This window comes from Echinops telfairi, unplaced genomic scaffold, assembly GCF_000313985.2.
Source record: "Echinops telfairi isolate 266 unplaced genomic scaffold, ASM31398v2 ScPeMD7_7400;HRSCAF=8409, whole genome shotgun sequence".
Classification (NCBI taxonomy): domain Eukaryota; kingdom Metazoa; phylum Chordata; class Mammalia; order Afrosoricida; family Tenrecidae; genus Echinops; species Echinops telfairi.
The window spans coordinates 21,349,654-21,376,474 of record NW_022111300.1 but is presented as its reverse complement, the minus strand read 5'-3'; the positions used below and the strand labels follow the sequence as shown (position 1 = coordinate 21,376,474).

General features: G+C 43.4%; 1 protein-coding gene across 13 annotated transcripts in view; it reads right to left on the bottom strand.

The window, feature by feature from the left end:
* Window positions 1-26,821, bottom strand: part of DTNA (dystrobrevin alpha) — a 373,548-nt gene that overhangs the window by 176,290 nt on the left and 170,437 nt on the right. The window contains exon 1 of one of the 13 annotated variants that reach the window (XM_045296182.1): window positions 25,895-25,944. The exons of the other annotated variants lie outside the window; for them this stretch is intronic. The gene's annotated coding sequence lies outside the window, so the exon portion shown is untranslated. Of the gene's footprint in view, window positions 1-25,894; window positions 25,945-26,821 lie in introns of those variants that run through there. 13 annotated transcript variants of the gene reach the window in all.

Here is a 26,821-nt window from a genome sequence, read left to right as displayed (position 1 = left end):
ATTCATCTGGATGACAGAATGCCCACCTTGTGGCATTCTGAATACTTAGCACGTATTCAAAAGATAAAAGTAGCCAGCTATCTAGCTGGTTCAACAATGTGAAAAAGAGGCACATGTTATTAAGAACTCTAACAACAATAACAACAACGCCCCCCCCCCAACAAACAAGAATCTACTGCCATCAAGTTGATTCTGACCCATAGGAGTTCCCCGGCTATAAATATTTGTGAGAACAGATATTCTCATCTTTCTCTGAGATGGTGGGAGGTGGGTGTGAACTTCGGATCTTACAGGTAGCAGTCCAATGTTTACTGACAATACCATCAGGGTCTCATATTAAGAATTTTATGATCTTCCAAAGCCAGTATTACAGCAAATGGCATTAATCTCATTGAAATGTTCCAACCTTTTATTACGGGATGATATCCTTACCATCCAGGAAGGGACAAAGTGATATGCAGTATAATTAGGGAGAAAATGGAGCTTTCCTGATTGATAGAAAGCAAAGCTAATTTCCGAATGAAAATCCCCTCAGGTTAGTGCTTGTAAATGGAACCAATAAAGCCAACTGTGGTAGATTCATAGTTTCATGTCAACTTGATAATTACATACATATTGCTAGCCTGTCAATCAGGTCACAGCCTGTGGATGCCTCCTTGTGGGTGTGGCCTTCTCATGACAATTTTGGGAACTTCCTGTCTCTCTCTATTCTGCATCAGAAGAGGCGGGCCACACTCTCTCTGCTTCACCTTCCTGTTGGCAAGACACAGGGCCGCACGCATGGCAGCCAGTGCTGAGCTTCTCCCACCCACATTGGATCCCCAAACTTACCCACTGACCTGTGAGCTTCATGCATTTGGCATCATTGCATGTGCTGCATGAGTCTGAAAGGGAATTCGTGGGCTAATCAGGCTCCTATGGGCTAATATCGGACTTACAGACTTCATCTGAACTGGGCTGGGATGTTTTATTGATGAATAATTACTTCTTGATAGAAAGTTTTCTCTTTTACACATACATGCGTGTTCTTGGATTTGTTTCTCTAGTCAGCCTGGACTAACACACCAATAATATATTGTGCCTCTCTGACTCCTGTGCCCATACTGGTAACCACTCCCATCCACAGACAGCACCGGTAGAAACACTCACAATGGTGCAAAATATGAGCCGCAGCAACTAAAACCAAAACCCAACAAATTAGCCGAGCATCATTAGCCCCGCTGCAGATGATGAAACCGGGGATGCGATGCATTCATATTTGACTGTTGGGCGAGGTGCGTGGAGGACTCCCTGCGAGCATTGTCCCGGCATTCCCTGTAACAGCCTTCAACTGAAATGATACCTCCAGTCACCTTTTAGCCAAATAACAAACTGACTCATTAAACACAAAAGACTACACCCATAAGTAATGTGCTAATAAGTGTCTTCAAAATCACTGCTAGGAGACCAACTGGTCAAAGGAGTGTTTATAATGCAAAGCTAAGCTGTGAAGGGGACGGGAAAGGGCCAGCCAGGGCAGCTGGGAGGGGACCGCTGGCACACTGTGAACGGCAGAACCAGTTTCACTGAGCCGTGGGTGCAGACATTCTGAAATGGGCAGCTAACTGAGTGTGTGACCGCGACACCAAAGAAAAGATCATTAGAAGTGTTTTGAGTGGGCCAGGTTGTGCATTCACAGACTCATCTGTGAAGCTGAGGGCAAGGGCCCAGACGCCCCTGTGAGGCCCTGCACTTGTGGATGCCTGTGGAACACATGCACCTGGTGAGAACCCCTTATTCAGCAGTGGTTCTCAACCTTCCTCCTGCAGCGACCCTTTCATATAGCTCCTCATGTGGTGGTGACCCCCAACCCTAAAGTTATTGTCGTTGCTACTTCATCACTGTCATTTTGCTACTGGTATGAATCAGACAACCCCTGTGAAAGGGTGGTTTGATCCCCCAAAGGGGTCGCAACCCACCGGTTGAGAACTGCTGCCTTATTGCACACTGTTGAGCTCACAGTCACCCCCTGAGCAGAGTAGGACTGCCCTGTAGGGATGCCTATGCTGTCATCCTAATGGGAGAAGATCCCCTGGTCTTTTCTCCCCTGGGGTCTCGGCCTTTGAAATGAGCCGGCCACTGTTTAACCAGAGCGTTGCCCCCGGAGCACCAAGGAAACCAAAAGAAATGCTCTTCAGGGGTCAGTGGTGCTTCGAGCAGTGCCTGGGACACAGATTATTTTATTTTAATTTTTTTAACTTTAAATAAATGAAAGGAAGTGGAAGAGAGGCAACAAGAAAGAAGAGAGAACCAGACAAGGCCAGCAAAGAAACACACACACACACACACACAGACACACACACGCGTGCACACACAACCACAGCCAAGGGTAATAAGCAGCAGGCTGTGTCGCAGACTAAACCAACAGTTTTAGTTTAATTTTTTTTTACAAAGACTTGTGCCTCGGGGTCCTCAAGCCATTTCCTGGCCATGCTGGCCACCCAGACAAATGCTCGCCAGTTTTACTGCCGTTCAGCTCACCAAAGCAGTGATGCATTTAATAGCACCTTACTGACTTCAAAGACTTAATAAGCCCAAACAACTGCCTGGAAGTGATTTGACACCAGGGAAACAAGTACTAACACACACACACACACACACACACACACACACACACACACACACTTCTCTAAAAATGCAATTCAGCCCTCAACAAGAGTTCTAGGAAGTTAACTATAAGGAAAAGTATCCTCTGAGCTCACACAGTGTAGCAATGAAATCCAGAGATGGTCCCTTCCCACAGGGAGCTGGACATTCTCAGGCTTGCAACAAGAATTGGTCAGACCACCCACCCAAAGACCATACATCCAGGTCATTGCAAATAAAATCCAGATCTGGCACTGCAGGCTGGGGGCCGACTGAACACCGTGCAGGCATAAAAGAGGCACACCGAGAAGTTCTTCGTGACGCACCATCTGCCATCTGCTACCTGCACTTCTCTTCCCTGACTGTGTTGGCACTTGCCGAGGAGAATGAAGCTCAGAGGCCACGGGCTGTGGCCCAGGCTATGGAACAGTGATGCAGGAATGCCAATCTCAGAATTGGAGCTCCTGGGTTCCTGGTCAGAGGAGTTTTACGGCCTTCACAAGACTGCCACTTGCTTTTCCTTGTTTCCTGTTCAGAGATTCAATTCTTTGAGCCAGCCCCTCTAGTGTCAAAATCATTCAAGACACTATCTAGAAATGAATATGGCTGTCCTGCTGGGGGGTCAGAGGATGAGGGAGGGATGAACCTTGGGTTTCACAAGGATGACCACAATCCTAAGAGTCCACAAAACTCTTTACCAGAAAGTCATCACCCAAGGCACCATCTGCCTGAAAGTCTTTTAAACGTGCCTGATTGTTCTCCTGGGTCCATGGTACTAATGCCTTCAAGTGGCAGAGCTCTGTAACATTTGTTTTGTCTTTGCTGATCTCCACGCAGGTGCTGTTAGGTGCTGGGGAGTGGGTTCTGGTGCCCTGAACCGCAGAAGGCGCACTGCTGGGTCCTGTGCTGGCTTTACAGTCATTGCTGTGCGGGGGGTAAGGGCGGGGCATGGTTGTGGCCCGGCCCATGTCAAGGTGTCTTAGGGAGGATTTCCCTCGTTGTCGCTGCCCCTTGCATGCTGCCCTTCTCCAGGGACCGGTCCCGCTGGAGAACCTGTCCGAAGGATGGGATGGCACACCCTCCTTGTCTCTTAGAAGTACTCCTGAGGAGGAGAGAATTGGACTTCTCACCTCCACGCCAAAACCAAAAGCCGTGGTCATCTTCGATGTTTAAAGTACAGCCAATCTATTTATTTCAAACACGAAGTCTCCTTAGATGTCAAGCTCACAGAGTCAGGGCTTTTTCTTTCTTTAATTGACAAAGTTCAAGCGAATCGTGCAGCTTTGCTCTGTGACACTGGTCAGGAACTGTATGTGATGCCGTCTCGGGAACTTTCTCCAGGCCTACAGGTCTGCACGAATCCTTCCTTCCTGCACTGCTCCTGCTTCCGGACTCTCCGGACCAAGGACCCTCTGGGACCGTTACCTTGGCACGAAACTCTAGATTTGATGAGTCTAAGAAAGGGTCATTACCACGAGTGTGGCTTCCTACTGTCAAGTGGCCTTCTCTTAGAGCCATACACCTTTAACAGAATGCGGGAGTCCTGGTAGCGCAGCTGTTATGCGTTAGGCTTCTAACTGCAAGGACAGCAGTTCCAAACCACAAACCTCTCTGTGGAAGAAAGAACGAACTTTCTGGTCCCATAAGGAATTACGGTCTGGAAACTCGCAGGGGCACTTTTACCCTGTGCCAGCGGGTCACTGTGGGCCGACTTGATGGCAGTGGGTAGCACGCTGTAGGACAGCAGATAGAAGCCGCGCAGCAAGGGGCCAGCGCTAAGTTGTACAGAGTGGTGAAAGGAGCCCTTGGGAGGACCTAACGAACCCTGATGACCAGCTCTTTTTAAGGTGTCCCCACTCAGCCTGCGTGGCTGGGGGATCCAGATTTTTAGTAGACAAAGGGTTTTGAATGGCACAAAACCCACACGACACTGTGTTTTGAAAGCAGTAGACACGTGCTGTGTAAGTGCTGGCATTCGCAGATGTTCCTCACTAGGACATGCATGGACAAAAACAAGGCTGTTAGTGACCACACAGCCATTTTTCACAATTCCCATTTTTTTCTTGAATAAAGAATGGCACAGTTGGCAGCCACCGTTACCAAATGAGAGAAAACCTGATGGGGAAGAGACACGGGGGAGATAGATGAAGGAAAGATAGCATAACTGCCTTCAAATAATTGGACCGACAGGCGATAAAAGGTCAAACAGATTTCAGGTGAGTCTCGTTTTGCTCCAGATATTGGGATAGAAACGATAGATTAAAAAAAGATTGCGTTTGGTTCAACTACAGGAAAGTTTTTCTAACCACGTAGGCTGTCCTTCAACATAAGACATGATGTAATTGACACCCAATGAGCCCCCTGTCTTCTTCATCTGCAGACGCCTGTCATTCTAGAACCATTCCGGAACACCTGTGGCAGACGGGGGCAACGTGTGTGCTAAAGGGAGGTGCACACTGCTGGGCGCTGGTTTTCATTGATACATTACAATTCTTTTCCCAAGGGAGCTCAGGAGGTGTAGAAACTAAGTGATCAGCTACCAACCAAAGGAACGGTGGCTTGACCCCACCCGTTAGTTCTCCAGGAGAAAGGCCTGGAGATTCCATGCTGCCCACGTGACCGCCAGGAGGGCTCTGTGGAGGTGGTTCTACTCTGGAACCTCGGCTTGTTCTGGGTCAAAATGGACTTGATGTGACCCAACAACAAGCCTGTCCCCAAGGCCTGGGGCATGCAGGTCAATGGAGAGGGTGCCGAGTGTCCCCACACCCTGATTGGTAACTACGGTCACTAGAAAGAAGGAGAAGTAACAACTTAGAAATCTTTACCGACTCCACCACCAGTTAAAAGCAGGGATGGGGCTGCCCAGAGACTTCTTTAACTTGATGGGCAGTCTTTCTCTTCCTGCCTTCTTTTTGTTCCCTCGTTTCCCTCCCACCAGCCTGCGTAACCATTCAGCTAGCTGATAACTGAAAGGCTGGTGGTTCAAACCCACCAGCCACTCTGCAGAAGTAAGGCAGTTATACTCTGTTCTATAGGGTCACTATAGACAGAATCAACTTCATGGCAGTGGGTCGGATTTGGCTTCGCTTACATTTGTGTACACACACACATACACACACATAATCACACGTGTGAGATTTAAAAAGTTTGTGGAAAAATTAATAGATAATGGAACTTTTACAAAAGAAAGACATTGTGACCCCTCATACCCTGGCACAATTCAATCCTGCTCGATAGAAACTCCATCTTCTGATTCTGACTGTGGTTCAGTCCCCCCAGCCCCATACCTAAACAGTGTAAACTCAGAGTGAAAAAAATCTTTCTGTTTTTTCTTGAGTGGCACCAGATTGTCTCATTTATGAATCTTACTATGTAATTTACACACACATATATAAAAATCATAAAATGGAATCTGGAATCCATGAATTCGGATGAGGTTAGCAATCGGTTAACAAGATCCCTTCTCTGATGTCTGATTGAGTTTTCCAGTGCCTGGGGGCTCACTTCTACTTTTGGGTGGTTCCTCCTTTTTAAAACACCCATAAAGAAGTTCTTCTTCATATTACTTCCAAATCTGACCCTTGTTGGAATTAATTCACTTGGATGAAAGTCAAAGAACTAATGAACCGGTATTCACCTATGTGCATTGTGTGGCTTCCCCAACTTTCTGATCTCCAGGTGAATCATATTCAAGATCACCATGTGTTCTCCCTACAAAGGTTTTCATATCTGTCACTCATCTGCTTTTTATCCAATATGTGGTAGTTATGTAATCTGTTCTCAATTTGAGACTTAAGAGTGAAGGGGTGGAGTTTAGCTTGTCAATTAGGTCGCAGCCTGATGACCTCCTTTGGAGGTGCTAAGGAGATAAATAGCTCTCTAAAGGTAGGACCCACACTCACTCCCTATAAGACATTCCTGCTGACAAGACACATGGAGCTCCACTAGAGCCCTGGAGCTGAAGGAGCCACATGGAGATCCCTGCCAGTGTTGAGATGCTTCCACTGCCACTGGATCCACAAGACTTTCCACCCACTGGCCTGTGATCTTCCTGCACTCGGCGTCATTGCATGTGTTGTGTGAGTCTGTAGAGGAATTTACAGAGTGGTACTGGACATATGGGCTAATATCAGACTTCTGGACTTGATCTGGACGGGGATGGGATGTTTTCTTAATGTACAATTGCTCTTTTGATATAAAACTCTCTCTTATATACAGATGAGTCTCTATGAATTTGTTTCTCTAGTCTACCTGGTCAAACAGACTTGGCACACTCTTTGGAAAGTCAAAGTTCTTTACACTATGTGATGGTCAGAGGCGAGTACAATGTCCAGTGTAGAACACAGTAGGCTTGTGATGTTCCTTGCCTTAGATGTTGGGTTTGCATCGTTGGAACTGGTGATTACATGGGCTATTCTCGTAGCCACGCTCTTTATGTTTACCGGTGCCAACAAACCTGAAAATGTTCTTCAGAAAGTAGCAAGCAAAAGCAGGATGCAATGAAGGATGGGACCTTGCCATGCAGAGGTCTTGCCATTGGCTTCTGGGAAAACGTCAAAACCTTTGGAATTTCCTGCCTGATGAGAGTTTTTCTGCTTACTTGGAGACTTGAGCCACACTGGAGGGTCAAACAATGTGACTTTTGGTAGAGGCTTTCAGTCACATAGTGTCAGCTCTGGAAGGGAGGGAGACTTAATGGCCAACAATATCTATGTGCCCAGGCCCCAGCACCATTCGCTGGCAGGCAGTACTGTGCATAACTCCACACTTCATTTCTGAGACAAGTTAGCAGTGCCTGTGACTCCACAGGGAGAAGACAGATGGAAGCCACACGGCTGGAACCTTCCTGGACTTCGACTTCTCTGGGCTGACTGTAATCTGCACGCTTTTGCTGTAATAAATGATAACCACAAGTATAACAGCTTTCAGGGACGTCTGTGAGTCCTAGAAAAGTATCATATTAAAAGGTGGTGTTGGGGGGGCCCGAACTTGAAAGTCCCAAATCCTTAAAACAGCTTCCTGGGTACTCAGGGCATCAGATAAGAGATATTGGTGGCTGGAAAGGGACAGAGAAGAGATACTAGTTGCTGGTAGAGGGTCAGAAAACAAAACAAAACAAGACCCTCCAGGAAATGGATCGGCACGGTGGCTACAACCACAGCACAAACATAACAACTGTAACCACGGGCACAAACATAGCAACCAGAAGGGTGGTACAAGATGGGGCAGTGTTTCGTTCTGTTGTACATAGGGTTGCTACTAGTCAGAACCAACTCAATGGCACTTAACGTTTTAGCTGAGCCCCCGATGGTTCAATTTTATAACTCTGAGGAGCTGTAGGCATTAGACTGCTAACTGCAAGGTCTTTGGTTCAAATCTACCAGCTGCTCCTTGGGAGAAAGGTGAGGCTGTGTTTCTTTCAGAACTTAGTATCAAGCCCTATTGAGATTGTGATGAGTCAAAATCAACTTGGTGGTTGTGGGTTTGGTTTGGGGATTTGGTGCAGAGTCTTCTCAGTGCAGTGAGTTAAGCATCTAACTAGTGGCTGTTAACCAAGAGGTCCGGGGTTTGAACCCCATAGCTTCCCTTAGGAAGAAAGGTGGGCTTTTGGAAAGGCTTAGAAACTCATAAATCTTAAGGGGCATTTTTATTCTGTTTAACAGGATCACTCTGAGTTGAAATAGACTCTCTGGTAATAGGGCTTTTTGTTTGGCTGTCATTTTCAAGAATTGAAAATGTGTTCTAACGTCCTTAGAACACTCACACTTTCACTACAAGGTTGTGTGAAAATGAATGCACATTAGTTTTTACTACTCCTAATTATGAATGGAGTTAATTTCTTCTGGAGTCACACAGGTGAGAAGCGCTACCTTACAGCACTTGGCACCTTTCTCGACAATACTGAGGCGAGTCAAGGAGGAAGACAAAATGATAAAAGGAGCCACTGCCCCAAATTTTGTCACTGATTGAGCTAAACTTGTTATTCTTATATTCCCCAAATTCACTACTGATTTTTCCATCTACTTCAAAATAAGACCTGCGCTCATATGAGCTGGTTGGATCACAGGAATCATGTATAGGATATACTACAGATATTTCTCAAGAATTCATAAAAATCAGTCTTATTTTATATGTGCTTCTGTCAACAGCCAAACAGTAAATGCGAAAATGCCTTCAGATGTCATGAAATTCAAGAGATTTCAGTTCAAATTTAACTTTAAGAATATTGAGTTTTTACAATTATACTTTGAGCTCCACTGTAGCAGTCAAGCCCAATGGCTTTTGGAATCTGGGATTCAATTCCCTCTGTACATTCTTCCTGTGCTTGCAACCCTATCTGTGACTTTATCTTAAATTCCAAGACACAAGGGCTATAGGAAACCATAGTCCCCATTTGATGACAACTGTTTATTGTAATACAAACTGGAAACTGGCACTTGAAGATATTCTGTCGAGGTGGATTTATTTATATTAATTGTGAATCAGATATAAAGTATTCAAAAACATTCTCTCACTGAGTGGTGTAGGGAATGCCTTCTCTAACAAACAGAAACAAGTGATCAGTCATGCATTCACACGTAGGGGCGACTAGGGAGGGCACCATTTCAAAGTTTAACGTGGCGTTGTGCCCTTGGAAGTTCATCTTTGGTCTGTGTTACCCACCTTCCTGAATGCACAGCTATGTGACACAATCATTTGTCTTGGAAAGCTTACCACGATCGGGGAATTGGGCATAGACACATGGCATAATTTTTTCGAGGTATGTTAGCTATAAAGTTACATTCTGTATTTTAGCTGTAAAATTACATCCTGTATGCTGAACACTATTTTCCCATTGACGTTGATTTTGAACAAGAAATATATTCCAAAGGTATTGATGAAGACTGCTATCTAGGACAACGGTGGAAGGAGGAGAGGAACAGGAGGCATGCTCAGTCCCTGCTGTCTGCCGAAGGGGCATGTGACAAACCAGGAGTCCTGGTGGTGCAGTGGGTTCGTTGATGGGCTAGTGACCGCTGTGTGGCCGTGTGGAATCTGTAGCAGAGGTGCCTTCCCCAAACACTGACCGTCTCAGCAAGTCTGCGAAGCAGGTCTGCCCTGTCCTCCTAGGGGAGCTCAACATCAGGGCTGGGATGAAGATGGAGGAGATGCCAGTGGACTTTGTGGGTGTGACAAACAGCCTTTTACACTGAAGACCAGAAAGCACTGCTTCTGCGGGCTGGCCGGAAGGCAGGACAACCCATGGCAGCCTGAGGGCAGACAATGAAGTCATGGATCAAGTTCCCAAAGCTACACATGCTAAATAATATGAACACCAACGATCAGCCTCCGAGAAATCGGACTGTATAGACTTTTTGTATTCTGTTTTTGTGATTCCTAACTCTTAATCCCAAAGAGGGCAGCAATGACTGCCAGAGAGAACACACCAAGTCATTGTAACACAATTGCATCTCAAATAGTGATTATGGCAACCAAATTACAGGGCAGCCCAGAACCACGAAGTCAATTCCAATACCTAGCAACACTCCATAGGGTTTCTGAGATTGTAAATCCTTATGGGAGTAGATAGCCTCATCTTTCACCTCAGGAGCAGCTGGTGGGTTTGAACTACCCACCTTGCAGTTAGCAGCTGTATGCCTGAACCAGAACGCTACCAGTGATCCTAACAATTATATATTTTTAAAAATATGTGTTGTTTACATGAAATTGATTCAATGTCTACAACACTAAAGATTCAGAAAAACACTTGAGTGACTTCATTTCCTTTGCTGAGGAACCTGGATTTTCCTTCCCAGCTTCCTGACTAGATGCTACCCAAAGAATCTTTTCTTCAAGAGAGTTCCTCGGTGGGAGTCCATTATCCAACAGAGATACGCAGAGCGCTGCTCTGGCAGGAGGAGGAGGGAAGGCCTCAGCCCATTCTGGGCCTGTCCCTCACTACCGTTTGAAATGAATTTCTTCAGCCAGACGCCTCATTTTCAGACAAGCAAAGAGGCCAACACAGCAGCGTGACTGCAAATGCGGACTCGCTGCTTTGGCTCCTGTTGTCTCGGTCTTCACAGGAGGCTTTGCAGTGTGGCAGTGATACTTCCTCCAAAAGCTACTTTCCACACATCACATAGCACAAAGTACGTGTTGCTGCTCACATTATGTTGTAACATTTAACCTAGATTGTTGGGTGATTAAACTAGGTGGCTCAAAAGCAAAATGCCATGAAAAAATACATTAGGAGAAAAAACTAAATCGTCTGAATAAACTGGGTAAAATACGTTTTCTTGGATTAGTCTGAAAATGTAAAGAGGGTGGTTTATGTTAGCAAGACAGAATACTTGGCAGGCAAACCTGTTTCTGCTTTCTTCTTTCAGGAAAATTGACCAATCTAAAGCACATAAAGAAGAGACTGAGATGGTGGGCAATGGTTACATGTTGGGCTGCTAACCGCAAGGTCAGCAGTTTGAAACCACCAGCTGCTCCTCAGCAGGAAGATGGGGCTTTCTACGCCCATAAAGCGTTATCATCTTAGGCACTTCTCGGGTCAGCTCTGACCTGTCTCAGAGGGTCACTGCGGGTTCGTATTGACTAGACGGCAGTGAGTGTAGCTTTTTAAGATGGTGTGGAGAGTTGATAATGCATGGATACAAAGAATTAACCAAGAAATGGAAGTTCCTCTAATTTCTCCAAAGTTCTGAGAACTTCCAAGAACAGTATTTTATGAGGCTTTGTCATTCCTTACCAGTCCTGCTCACTTAGTTCTTCTACAAAGTCACTATGCTTAAAGGTAGGGTCAACCACCCACATTTACTAACTCCCCATTTTACTCACTCAGTCAGTCACTAGAGCAACGCATTTGTGGGCCAGACTCAGTGAGAGGTAGTGGTGACATTGTGGTACCCAAAAGAGACATGATTTCTGCCTTCCAGAAATTTACACTGTTAGCAAGGGTGATACATAAGACATTGAAAATAGTTACAAAAATATTTATAATTGTGCAAAATGCTAACTGGAGAACTCTGATACTGAAAACACTGGCTAAGCAGCTCAAAGTCATCATTGTCTCCATCTTCTTTTTCATCATGGTCATTATGCACTTACTAGGAGCCATCTACTGGACTAAGTACTCTACACATCTTGGAGAGTGGTAAACTATAGATATCACTCATGATTTTTTAAAAAAGATATACTTAATTAAAAAAATTTTTTTTTGACAGTCTTCCAAAGAGGCCAGCCTCTAGAAGCTTTTGGGTTGTAAAGTTTGGAACAGGATCAAAAGGGCGCTAAATTTTATATGTAATAAGAAAGAAAATAGTTGTAATTCCTAAGGAAAAAATCTGGATACATTTATAAGGAGTGAAAGAAGAGGAATTAAGGTAGAGAGAGTTGGAACCAGTCCTCACTAACCCCATGCCTCCAGTAACATTACTAGACACAAGTGTACGAGTGAATGCTTGGGTGGACATTGCAAGGGAGTGAGTTCAACCTGAAATCTGATAAAGAGGGATTAAAAAAATCACAGTGCTCCAATTATCATGATGTTGTTTTCTTCGTATTGGAGCTGGAGGAGTAACAGGTCAAGGGGCAGTTTTTGGTAGGCATCCCTAAGTAGCTTCCAACTCCTATAGCAGAATGAGATGCGGCTCAATCCTGTACCGTCCTCACAACTATTGCGATGGTCAAGCCCATTGATTTCATCAGTGTGCCAGTTCATCTCATTTAGGGTCTTCTTTGTCACCGTCCCTCTACTTTACAAAGCATAATGGCCTTCTCCAGTGACCGGTCCTTGCTGGTAACATGTCCAAAGTACATGAGATGAAGTCCCGCCATTCTTCTTTCTAAGAGCATTCTGGCTGTACTTCTTCCAAGACAGATTGACTCTTTTTTGGGGTAGTATATGGCATAGTGGATATTCTTTACCAACACCATAAAATAAGTGTATTAGATCTTCTTCAAACTTCTTTATTCAATTTATTCAAACTTCTTTATTCTTTATTCATTTTCCCCATGCATATGAAGTGATTGGACATAAAATGACTTGTATAATATGCACCTCAGTTCTCAAAGTGGCCTGTTGGCTTTTGAACACTTAAGGTCTTTTTCAGCAAATTTGCCCAATGATATATGTCATTTGATGTCTTGACGGCTGCTCCCATGATTTTGGATCCAAGCGATATGAAATTCCTGAAAACTTCAATCTGTTCTCCAATTATCATGATGTTGTTGCTTACTAGTTTAGCTGTACTTTTGTTTTCTTCATGTTGATGTGTAATCCTTCCTGAAGGCCGTAGTCTTTGACCTTCATTAGGACGTGCTCAAAGTTCTCTCCACTTTCAACAAGAAATGCTGTGCCATCTGCACGACACAGGTCAATCAGTTGAACCCACCGACTCCACAGGAGAAGAGACGGCTTTCTGCTCTCATCAATATTTACGGCTTTGGAAACCCACAGGGGCATATCTACTCTGTCCTGTAGGCATATCTACTCTGTCCTGTGGGCATATCTACTCTGTCCCGTGGGCATATCTACTCTGTCCTGTGGATCACAGTGAGTTGGGATCAACATGATGGCCGTGAGTGCAGTGACACAGTGGGATGCCTTTGCAGAGTCAATAAAACAGGGGAAACATTTTTCTGACATTCTCTGCTTGCAGCCCAGATCCATCTGACATAAGCAGTGATAGTTCGTGTGTCATTCCCTCTCCTAAATTGAGCATGAATTTCTGATAGTTTCCTGTTAGGATACTCCTAGATTTTCAAGTTGGTTCTAATCAACTTTATCTGAATCACTAATGGATTAGGAAGTCCTAGCTAACAATGAATTCTCCAAACCAAGACATGTGGGCTTGGTGCCAGTTACTGAACTCAACTCTAACTCTCAGGTCTGGGCTCTCCCTATTTTATGATGCTTCCTAGTTGTTTGTCCAAAAGGCACAATTGGTCACACTCCATTATTTTCACTTGCTTTGGCTCTTGAAGTATCGAGCTTCAGACTGGCCAGGATACTGGCTGCCCATTCTTACAGTAGACTCCAGTACTTGCTCATTGCCTCCGTGGTTAGATTTCAAAGCACTTTCACATGTGTCACTGAATATAGAGAGTTTCCGTTCTTCAAAGAACCAAATAAATTGGGTTATTTAAGTCACAAGGCTTTGTGAGCACTTTTTACTATAAATTATTCATTCAGCATTTTCTTTAGGTGCATTATCTGCTATGTGCAATTTCAAGAAGTCACTCAGCCGGGACGCAAATGAAGAACTCGTACTTCCTTTACTTGTAGACAGACTTCAAGAGCAACTTGGGTGTCCTGTAGCCATTGAAAGAGAACTGGGGACATAATGTCCTGGGTAAAGTGAATGCTTGCATTTATTTTTGGAATTATTTCCTGGAACTGTGGGGAGATGAGATTTTTCATGCAGAACCAAGGACGAGAAACAAGAAGGCTAAGGGAACACAAACCTTGAGTTCTTAAAAGTTTGACTAAATTTATCTAGTGTGTCCTAGTTTAATCACTAGGTAGCCCAAATCCTCAGCAGGTATAAATAACCTTAGTTCCCTCTAAGATTTTCTGCTTTGGTCAGGCAATGGCTAGAACTACAAAGACCATTATTCCTGGTCGCCACGTCCATCTCTCCACCTTGAATTTCCCATCTTCTGTCTTTTCTCTGTGCCCTAATTTAGACTATGTTTATTTTCACTTTTCAAAGTGCCTAGCATGTAGTTGGAAATACTCTTTGACTGCCAAATACGAAGTATGCCCAATCTCTTTCAAAGAAAGATTACCGAATTTTGAGTGCAATCCCTTTTAATAATGTTTGAACTCTACATCTGATTTTAAGCTTTTGAAAATATCTAATGTTTTCAACAAGGGGTACATATTCTGACGTATTATTCCCTTTGTTAGTTATTTTCAAAATGATATTCTCAAGGGAGACAGAGGCCAGGAGAAGCCTAGATGTTATTTTGGAAAGCATTAACTCTCCAGAGGGACCGAATCCAGGCTGGCCATTCTGACATCAGACACTCCGCACCTGTGTCTTGGTTGGGTGATTAGAGCGCCTCTGAGGGTCCTCACCCCCAGAATCTCAGAGGGTCTTTCTCAGACCTTTGTATGTGGACGAAGTAGCCACAAGGACATTTCTTTTTGCATTGTTTTGTTTGGATAGGTGAAAGTTTACTCAGTGAATTAGGTTTTCATGGAACAATTCTGTTTTTTACAACTCATTGTAAAAACTGTTGTATTAGCATTCTCATTATTTCCTTTCTGTTTCCATTGATCTAGCTTTCTTCCTTTCTCATCTCTGCTTTTGGGTAAATGTGGACTGGTCTCTGAGAGCTAATGGTTTCAGGAGCGCGGGGTGATGCTGTTCCCTGGGTAAGACAGTCGATCATGTGACGGAAAGTTGACCCCTGGGAGTGCATTCCGTTGTAGGTTACGTAAGCTGAGAGGTTTGTCTCTCTCCTTTTATTCAGAATAATGTTTACCTTAATTGCTTTGTTTTTTGGAAACATTCTAAAAATTATTCAGAAAGAGAAACTAAAATTATCTCGGATAATTTTTGTATGTGTGATTTTTCTATGCATATTTTGTAGTTCATATTGGCATTTGACTGAAACAATGTGCCCCTTTAACCTAATTTGTATCACGCCTCTTTTAAAGATCAAGATTAGATGGTAGACAATGCTTTAAACTACAACCTCTCTCACTAAACATTTCGATAAAATATTTTAAACAGTTTCCATAATATGGGTATCATAATTTAATTGTTTCTTTATCTTCGGGCATTTTAAAACTACTGTTATCTTAAAGAAAACGGTAGAAAACGTCCTTGTTCATACATTCTCAGGCATCGAACTCTAGAAAATGCAAACTCATCCAAAGTTACGGAAACAGAGCAGTGGCTACCTGAGGATGGGCACTGAGAGGACTGGCTCCCAGGGGCCTGAGGAAACGATGAGATGATGGGTATGTTCACCACCTTGATTCCAGGTGTATACATCACATTGCAACTTATCAAATGGGGTACTGTAAAGAGTATAGTGTATTGCCAAGGATTCTTCCACGATCTTTTTCTACAATTACTCTTTTTTTTCCTTCTAACTCATATAATTTGATTTATTTCAGTATTTACATCTGTGCTAGTTAGAAAGCATTTTGAAGAATTACAAGAAAACCTTTCTGTAGCCAATACTATTTACTTGCCAATAGTAGTAATCATGCCTACTATCTACAATATAGATCATGTGTAATATTACGACAGCAAGCACACACCTAGGAATTTCTGGCATTTTATTGGAAAGCTATGTTAGTATATTGTTTGGTTGTCATGTGCATGGAAGAGGTAAATTAGTGTTGGTGCTTACGGTAACTTCCTTGTAGTGGTTTTTCATAAAAATAAAATATCAGCTTTGCTGATTTTGACCATTTGAGCTATTTTATTAGGTTATTTGAACATTAGATTATTTTCATAAACTGACACGAATTACTTCACATTTCCCCCATTACTTTCTCATGTCAGGAATTTTTATTACTGACTGTTCCCTTCCATGCCAAAATAAATAACCTCTTTTCCAAATATATGAGAACTAGAATGCTTACTTTGAGGAATACAAAAAAAAAATTGATTCATGGTTATTAAATACCTGTTATTTTTGTTTAATGCCATTAAGTTGGTTCTAGCCTATAGCGACCCTATGTTATTAAACGCCCACTGAGTATACGTCAAAATAGAATGAAGAACAGTGGGAAGTAGGGGTACATAAATCACCTTGAAAATACTGATAAAAATTTTGATTTGAATAAAGGAAAGAATGCTTTATTTCTAACAGCAATTAAAAAAGGCAATTAGCTATCACTGAAGAAGTTTTTATCTTTAAAGATGGGAGGGGATTTGAACAAACCTTAATGAATCAGTAATTTAAAACCCATGCTTTGCTTGCTAACTCAGTGCCTTCAAGAAAGTCATTGAACTTGGATGTTTTCAGCTGTAACAATGGAAGGATCCATCTAATCAGCGCCCCATGAGCACTACATACGCCTATACCCCCCTCCCACCCATCCATGGTAAACATTAGTAAACTCTGGTCTCTGTTCAAGATAGTTCCTCCAACTATGCCATACAGTCGTTATCTTTTTTAGCCAGACCGATTTTACTAAGGATGCTGTTTTTGAGGCTCATTCGGGTTATGGCACAGGTTATGAGCACTTGACATCTTTGTATTGTTCAGTCATATTCCATTGCATGTGTGCCATTTGCTTTGTCCATCCATTCACCTGCTGGTGGGTTTCTGGGTGGTTTGCACCGTTTGGCCTCTGTGAATAATACTGCAGTGAACCGTGATGCACAAGCACATGGCTGCCTTCCTGCTGTCTCGTCCTCGGAGTACGGACGTTAGGAGGAGAACTGCTGACTCACCCGGCAGGTCTCAGTTCAACTCTTTCGGGAACCACTGAACTATTTTACACAGCAGCAATGCCAACTGACAATCCCACCACCAATGCCTGAGCGTTCCGCGACTCCACATGCTCACAACACTCGTTACTCTTTTTTCTGGGAATAGCCATCCGATTGGGGGGTGACGTAGTACCTCATTATTATTTTGACTTGCAGTTCCCTAAGGACCAGAGATGTGGAACATGTTTCCATGTGCTTATTGGTCATAAGTATTTTTTATTTTTTATCGGCTGACTTTCTTTCTTGCTAGATTCGAATCCAACTGATTTCCTAAAAACTTTCTGCACAAAAGGTGGCAATGCTTCCCCACCACCACCACTCCCCCTCAACTGACCCCGATGACAGGGAAAAGAGATCGGAACCCAGGTGTGCACTGACTTTGTTCTAGTGTCGGCTTTTCTCTACCCAGACCTTCCCTTCCTCCCGTTGACCTTGACTCCGTAAGCTACCCATCCCCGTCATGCTATGCCTGGGCCTGTTTCCTCTTCCTGACTGCCAAATTCTCACTAATTCCCTTAGGTTGCGAGAATGTCCGAGCTGTTCATTCTTAGCAAGAGTCAATGAACAAAATGGCATATTATTCAAACATCAGGCACCGAAAGTATTGAATTTGCGGTCATTAGAACCCTTAGCAGCATTCGCTCTCAGTCAAAATATCACAGCTATGAAGATAGGTAGGATGGTAAGTCAAAAAGCACTGCTACAAAAAACCATAGCAACCTTCCTGAAACACATATCCTTTCATCTCCACCTACTGTTGTGGCACACATAGGTCCGCACAATTCAGAAGATGGTAATGCCATCTCTCTGACACTTTCCGAAGCCCTGGGGGTGTGCTGGGTTCGGTGCAGGGCTGCACGGACCAAGGTGAGGCAGCTGGGGCTGGCGGATGAATGAGGCACAGGCTGGAAACCCCACAGAGGTTTCTGATGGAGCTGAGGGCCGTGGATCGCCCTTCCTCAAAGAAATCTGCCCTTTTCAAATTTACATACCATCAAACTAACGTTTTGGGCATCTTTGAGAGAGTTCAAATGGCCTTCCTTTAAAAGACTCTAAGTTTGCGGCACAAGAGAATCCAAAGGGGCAAGACCTGGCTTATAGGGCAGATAGAACAAGCTTGCTCAGTAAAATTCACGGAGGACAGCCCTTCCTTACTCTCGAAGCAGCAGCAGTCACATCGGCACGAGGAAAACAGTCCTCCGCACGACTTTCCTGGTCCTCTTCTCTTCAGTGCAGTGTCCCATGTCTGAAGACGTTTTCAGAATACAAAGGTAAATACATGCGATGGCTACTAATGTTCCAGTTCTTACACGCACGTTTATTCCAAACCAAACAACGGCGTTCAAAAGTTCTCTGTGATGGATGGACAGCCGTAGACAAGTTCTGTCAGTTCTACACTTGCCTTAGTCTCACTGGGCTGCCTTCCACAAAAGGCCCAACAAAAACAGTGGCTTCCAAGGGCATATGCTGGCCCAGTCAAATTCAAAGCAGAGAGGTCAGCTCAGAAGGCAGGGAGACTGTTCAAACGGGTTACTTTGATAGATTATCTTCAAGAACAGGATAATCCCAGAGCTAATAAGTGTGAAAACTGAATTGGTGATTAAAAGGTCAGAAAAGTTGCACTGAGAGTTTTCATCATCAATACAATTCACCTGCTCATTCCAATTTTTTTTTGTTGAAATCTTACCCCATCCACTCTAAAGCTCTGATCAGTTTCCCATCAGAACTTAATTGAAAGGGAGCACATTTTGAGTCTCTCAATCACCCACACTGCAAGTTTGATGCGGTGTAGATCGAAGAGCACAAACTTCTCCAGGGCAGGGTTAGGAAGATGGACACACCACCATCAGAAGTGTGGACTCCGTAGAGGCTGTGCTGAGAAATCAGCTTCACTTTCGATATTTTTGTCTACTGAAAGTGTCTGTGCTCTTACAGCAATACTTTTGACTTAATCCTGCTTATGAGACAGAGTGGGCTCTACCTATGAGAGCTCTGCCTCTTCTTAACTGGACATCCTTGGGGAGATTAAACTCTCTGATCTTAATGTCTTCATCTGTAAAATAAAGGTGGTAAAAGGCCACAAGGAAGAGAAGAGCCAGTCAGGGCGCAGCTATAGCATCGATGAAACAGACAACCTTCCTCTAGTTCTTTAATGCTTCCCCCCACCCCCACCCCCACTACCATGACCCCCGTTCTCTTTTACCAATCTGGCTAGACCAGAACAGGTACACTGGTACAGATAGGAGCACACAACACAGGGAATCCAGAACCGATAAACCCCTCAGGACCACTAAGGGGAGCAGCGATACTAAGGGGGTAAGTGGGGGTGGGGGTGGGGTTGTAAGGGGGAACCGATCACAATAATCAATGTATGGCCCCCACCCCAGGGGGATGGACAGCAGAAAGGTGAGTGAAATGAGACAGCAGTTGGTGTAAGACATGAAAGGAAAAAAAAGGAATAATTTATAAATTATCAAGGGGGAATGGGGGAGGGAGGGGGCAAATGAAGAGCTGATGCCAGGGGCTCAAGAAAACATTTTGAAAAAGATGTTGACAACATATGTACAGATGTGTTTGACAAAATGAATATATGTATGGATTGTGTAAGAGCCCCCAATAAAATAAAATTAAAAAAGATTGCTTAGCTCTTGGGATCGTTGTGCAGATGAACTGAGGGATACTAATTACTTGCATGGCTCTGTGATTTCAATGTGTTTGCCGTTGTTATTGTTGTTGTTGTGAGCTCTCTAGTTGATTCTCACTCACCGCAACCATACAGAGCAGGATGCAACTGCCCCAGAGGGTTTTCAATATTTTACATCTTTACAAAAGAAGACAGGCGACTGTCTTCCACGGAGCAGCTGATGGGGGTTGAAACCCTACCCTTCTGGTCAGGAGCCAAGCCCTTAAACACTGTCCCACCATGCTCATTTCTAGGTACTAAGTTCTGTTTTCTAAATGAAGGTTAATTCATTTAAGATTAAGTGAGTTAAACAAAAAGCACTTTGAACAGTGTCAGGCACTTAGAGAGTATTCTATTTTATTACATCAGACAACCTAAAAACGTTCACGTAATGTGTTCCAGAAATATGTCTGCCGGGCCGATTTTCTGAATGTTGGGTTGTCTGATAGCCAAACAACTTGTTGGAGAGAATGACATGTTTAGTACATCCCATGGAAAGTGGCCACTCCTCCTCCCCTTGCCTGTAGCTGACAGTTCCTGCCCAAGTCAGGCAACTGTTCATGCCTTTAGGGAATAGCTCTTTCCCCACTCAGCTCACACTCAGCAAGACCCCACTCTACTTCCTGTTCTTCCATTCCATTTTCCCAACCCTCTTCCCCAACTTCATGATCAGGAAGACTTGGGAAGAAATCAAATGCAGAAAAGAGTGAGGGACGTGATGCTGGGACAATAGCTTCTGATGCCTTCCAACCCATTAATAATCTCAGATGTACTCCCAAACCAAATTCACTGCCACCAAGCTGATTCCGACTCAGGGGTGAGTATCCCTGTGCTACTCTTTATGAGAGTAGAAAGCTCTTTATGAGAGTAACTCTTGACGAGAGCAGAAAGCTCTACTCTCATAACTATGAGAGTAGAAAGCTCCATCTTTTCCCCACAGACTGGATGATGGTTTATAACTAGCAGGACCAAAAAAACCCCCAACACATCTATAATATGTCAAGAGAATAATAATGTACTTGTTATAGGTAGACTTGTCTTCCCAAAAGAGAAGCCCTAACTCCTAGTATCCATTCTTGTAGCCTTGTTTGAAGACACGATCTCCACACCTTTCTTTCCATTCACCTGAGAATCTGTCAGCGCAGGGTGGACGAGAGGCCTAGTCCCAGTCCCGTGGGGTTTTTAAAAGAGGAGAATGGACCCCGAGAGTAGGACAGAGAAAGACTGGAGACATGTGGACGGTGGGAGAAACAGCAGCCAGCTGAGCACGGCAGATGGCCGGAAGCCAGGAGATGGCATGAACCGCTTTTCTCCCTCAACACCTGCAGAAGGAGTCAACCTGTCTCACACCTGATGTGAACCTCCGGCCTCCAGAACGGTCAGACGACCCTGTTCTGTTCCTCAAAGCTTCCCACTCTGGGATTTTGTGACGGCAGCTCAAGGCAACGTGGACAGCACCGGGATCAGGAATTTAGAAGATTGTTTCCATCGTAATAATAACAATTACTTTGGACCCTTTTCAATGACCCCGAAACGTCCTACTTTAGAGTCTTGTATAGTGGAATGAAAAAAAAAATCACTACTTATCAGTCTCAAAGAACCCCCAGCTTTCCACGAGAGGAAACTCTCATCAAGCTCCCACCTCAGCTACCCGACAGCCCCAAACGAGTGTGTCATTTGCCAGACAGTTTAAGAAAAGAGAGGCTGCAGTAGCGCTTGCCTTTAACAGGAGATTTACAGATTGGTCTCGTTAGCAAAACCAACATATTTTATGTTCAGCTTCCATGGTCACAATAACCTTGCTCTGGTATTGCATACAATGATTGACCATTTCTAGAGAGGCTTAAAAAATAAGTTAGATGCTCGTTACCTGACTTACTGTCATGCTAGCAACTGACACAACTCCATTTTAAATTCTGTGTTCACTGTTTCAACTCAGAACTTCCCTCAGCCAAGTTCAAGATTGTTGCATTAACCCAGTCACTCTTTGTCCCTCTATGCTGTATGGACTCTCGCCGGTCTATTTTCTGCACTGCTACTCATACGAATTCCTTAATGGTATCTAGTGTCGTAATGTGTTCAGGGTACAGAAGTCGAGAGTTCACAGAAGACAGGTAGAACCTTCAGCAGAGGTAGAACCTTCAGCATGGTCAATGGGGCTGCCATGGTGTATTCTACATCATCACCCCTTATTCTCATCTTATGAATTTCATGGTCTTCAAAGATACCCACTTTGTGGTATTTGGTTATGGCAGCGCTAGACTACTTTCATAATAGAACATAATATGAGAGTGAGCTATTATTATAATATTATCACTCTAAAATATATCAAGCTTATACTGTCATAAAAGAAAGACCAGTTGATTCCCTCTTTTTTTGTATTTTTAAAAAGAAACATATTGTTCATTCTTAGTAATGTACTCACCCCTTTCCCATCAGATAGAGACCCACACATTGCACAGTTCTTGATAAATTTAATCATTTTTGGTGAAAGAACCTATTGCTGATCATACAAAGCCAGCATCCTTTATAATCAGGTATGGTACGAGTATAACAAGCATGCCTATTGTTAGTGATTTATAAATGCTATTAATGGAATTAATTAAATTTGAAAGCAAATTTCTGAGAATCCTACTACCCACTAGAACTTCTCAGCTTCTTTCTGAAAACACTGGCATTTTGCAACACAAAGAGCCAAGATCTTTCTAACTAAGCCTTCTTATTCTCCAAATTAATCATTAGAGTTATTTTCACAATCACCATCATCTTCATCGACATGTTACATTTAGTTTTGTTTCTTTTTTATGTGAAAAGTTTCAGAATACTTTAATTCTTTCCACATTATTATTATGATTATATTTTTACTTGGTGGTCAATAGAAAATTCTGCTTCAATGAATGCACTGGTTAAGAAACAGCAACTCCTAAAATTAGTGTGCTGACATATAATCTTCATTCAGCTTCATCTACTGGCCTTAATGTACTTTATAAATACTGCCATGGGGTCCAAAAATGATCAGTTTCATAGAAGCAGTCAATTGGATTCTTCCTTTTGATAAATCTGTTGAACATCTAGTTCTTCAATAGAGGTAAACGTTTGCAGATCATTAGCTCTTTGTCTGAGAGCCTAGGGAACTCTAGAAATTAAAGTTATGATGCTAGGAAATAGTGTCAATCATTCACAATTAGCAATAACACATAATGTAAGCAAAAATTTACAAAAATATGATCCAGCCAAACACATCTTGGCAACATTTCTCAGTTAAAGCAAGGGCACTGAAAGTCAAATTTCAGTTCCTAAGAACCTCAAATACTCAAGCAATGAAGCTTTCGCTTTACAGAGCCCCTCAGTCGTGGTCACCTCAAAAAGAGATGGGGGCACCTGAGCGAGTGTGAGATGAATAAAGACCCCAGAGGTTTTAGTATGTACTGTTTTTTGCACAAGTCTAGCGCTTGCTAGTTATAGTCATAGTAGCTCTCATCAGGTGACTGCAGGTCGGAGCATGCGAATCAGGCGTATGAGACGTGAAAGTTTGGCTTGATCAGTTTTGTTATGCCACTGGGTAGAAAGGGAGCCATCCCAGAAGCCAAAGTGGGGACTCTCACGAACAGAAAGAAAAGAGCGCTCTGAACAGTGCTTGTCTTTTGGCCCTGAAATTCTACAGTGGAAGCAGCACAGGCAGCGGCACGAGGGGACAGTAGAGACCAGGAGACAGAGAGGTAAGCTTCGCAGGTCCCTGAATACGCAGTGCTGAGAGCCTTCGGGCACGGCGCTGGCTTACAGAGTAGAGTGCTCTTTCAGCACTGACCACAACTAAAAGAGCGTTGTCACACTTGCTTACGCAGGGCAGAGGCCAAGGGGCTATGTGGCTGAGAGGCTAAGGACCTCAGAGAGGTGTGCCTAGTGGTATGACTGACAAACCAACAAGCAAACAAACCACAACAAAACCACTGCAAACATGAACTGTATCCTTCACCTTTCTCATCCTGAATGGTTAACCTCATCACTGAATGTCCTAATTGAGAGTATTGTCTGAGTTCTGTGTGGTCATCGCAACCCATGATCAAATCTGGCAGGGAAGGGAAGTGGGGTCCTGTGGGAGAGACGGTTGGTGTCAGACTATGGTCAAGAAGGGTAGTGGGTAGAGAGGTGTCCGGCCTCTGCCTCCTGGCATTGGCCGTGGGCTGAGGTGGAGTCGGGTTCTCCTTGCATCTTGTTAAGGCAGCGACGCTTGGGAGGTCAGGGTGGCTTCCACACCGTTTCTGTCCGTTCTAAACTGGCTGACAACAGAGGCCACAGCAACAAGTGACGGAACCCAATCCGACTGGAGGATTCACAAAAATATTTCATTTCAGTGAATAAAAGAAACATCTCAATCAATCACAGAAACAATCTGTGACTTATCACAAATTTAGAACACGGAACAGCAAAGCACTAATTCTTTTAGTGATGTCATTTCAACCACCTTCTCTCTGTGCCTCATTCTTTCCCTCCCTCTTGCTTTTATTTCTCCAACAACGAAAACATGAGTTTCTATCAGAGATATTGTCTGCTCGGAGAATTTCACACTTGAAAAATTTTAAACTAAGTAACATCTTTTGACAATTCTTTGGGACCATCCAATACTTCAGGAATAACAATTCAAGCTAGTGAAATTATTTTGTGCTTGGAAGGGCATTTCCAGAGCTACACCAATCAGAGAATGGGTTGTACTCAATTAAGTGAAAAGGAAAAAAGATGAGTTCAGTTTCAAGAATGAACATTTAAAAAAGATTAAGTGCCATTATAATGCTTTGCTACTTGTTGGAAACCACTCCCTTTATTTGAAATCAAAATTGGGCTGAATAATAATTATAACCCCTCTCTCACACTTAAAGGGTACCTGGACCCATGAGAACCAGAAAGGCCAAAGAAACAGCAAGGGAGATCACAGAGCAACCATGAGGACGATATCTGTATGTTTCCCTTCCCGATATAAAGTGGCATATGACTAAACTTGGGATAACTTATTGGCTTTTATCCTAACCAGTGCCAACGAGAAGCAAATAAATTAACTGATGCTAATTAACAAAGTCATTTTAAAAGAGTTTCCTACATGAAATATTCCAGGTGAACATCAACGATGCTCGAATCACACATGGACCTGACTTTGTTTAGTTAGGCTTTGTCCCTCTAGCTGCCAAGACAACTTTGTTTAGAAAGGAGAGAAGTCGCATAGGTCAACAGAAAACCCAAATGTCTTGTGAGAACAACAGTCTCAAACAGCAGCAGAAATGAAGACCGCTGGCAGCAAAAACTATGTTATTATTAAAGAATGTTCCTCTTTTCTATTGTGCTGTTTTGTGTGCCCGTTAAGACCTCCCCCACTTTCAGTGGCTGCTACGGTGATACGTAAACAAGGCAAGAGGAGCTTTCTGCGCTCTGGGAATTGAAGCTTCACCAAGCCACACTCGATTGTTTACGGTGGATTTCTACCAGTGTCTGTAGTGAAAGCGAGTTCACCTTGTAGTCAACTATCTGTTTTCATTTCTACTTTTAAATGACACACGTACAACCACCATAGCTCAAAGAATACCAATAAACATTTTTTAAAGTGATAAAACTCTAGAATCAACTGAGCTATTCAGGTTGGATGAAGTTGGCAATAATATAATAAAAAAGGGAGGGGTGCAAACAAAACAGAATCCCAAGTGAGCTACAGTAAATACATCAAATGTCATCTGGGAGCACAACGGCTTCATCTAATATCATCTACAAGTGCCTTTGGACCAACGGCCACTAATGAGCCATCCTGGGAGAGAAGTGGACCATTTCCGCAGAAGGAAACAAACAAGAAAACACTCGACTGAATTGCACATCGATCTGAAGATGCTCCATTATGTTACCACCTCTTCCTTTCCAGAATCCATTTACTTACACATACGATCACAGAGCTATCAACACGACATTTTAGGCCCCCAAATTCAAAACAGATGGACTCAAAGAGGGCAGGGGCAAGAGGACGGTCAGGAAAACTGTGTCCAGTGCCCATGTGGGGGTGGGGGGTGGGGACCACAGTGAAATTCCACCCCGAAAGTTATGCCACTGTGACCGAGCGCGTAACGAGGGGTTCGATTTCATAGATTCCATTGTGCCTTACCTGGTTTCGTAGTGAAATGCACCAACACGCCCTTCAGCCTTCCTCTGAAATACTACATATGCCGAAAGCTAGAGCGTTCGACCTTACACACTTCCCCAGAAGAAACTCCAAAGTAACCTTTAACTTCAATAAAAAGCTGTGTTCATTCTTCCCCCTAGTGCTCCACACACAGCAATATAATACACCTCATCATGTGGTCCGTTGCCATGGTAGCGATGAATCCAGCTGCTGAAACACAAAAGACTGACACAAACTTGCTGCTTTCCCCTCCACCCACCCGACAGTCAGATTCCCCCCTCTTGTATGACCAGTCTAATTTGAATATGCTTCTGTTGCTGACTCAACTTCGTGAGGAAGAGAGGGAGAGAGAGAGGAAACAGAATAACTGAGCTATAAGCATAGAAGATCTACCAAAGCATTTACAACTATTACTGAAGTAACGTTTTTGTAAGTTGCCACAAAACGGGATCGTTATAAACTTCTACCAGTGAAATATTGTAATATAGTAGTTGCTAGCTCAATAGGAAAAGAAACAATCATAATCCCACAGCTCCTTTAAAAATATTTTACAATACATTTAAGTTATTTCATAAACCCAGGGGTTGTAAACACTATCAGTTTATAGAGGACTAGTTGTCAGGTCGTTCTGTAAAGCGAACTTCTAATGGGAGCTCTGACGCAGAAGGCAGACTTGTTCCTTGACTGTTCATCAGAACCCTGTGGTGAGCCATTATTTAAACAGATCAGGTTTCAGCTGTATTTAAATGGATCACAGCTTTGGATTAGTGGTTAGGTAGCTCTTGAAAAATCAACAAAACTATATTTGGAGATCCTATCTTAAGAATAAGGGTCTTGGAGTGGGCATGACATCTCTTCTGAACAATCCTGGGGGCCACAGAGCAATGGCTGTGTAATTAAGGTCTACAC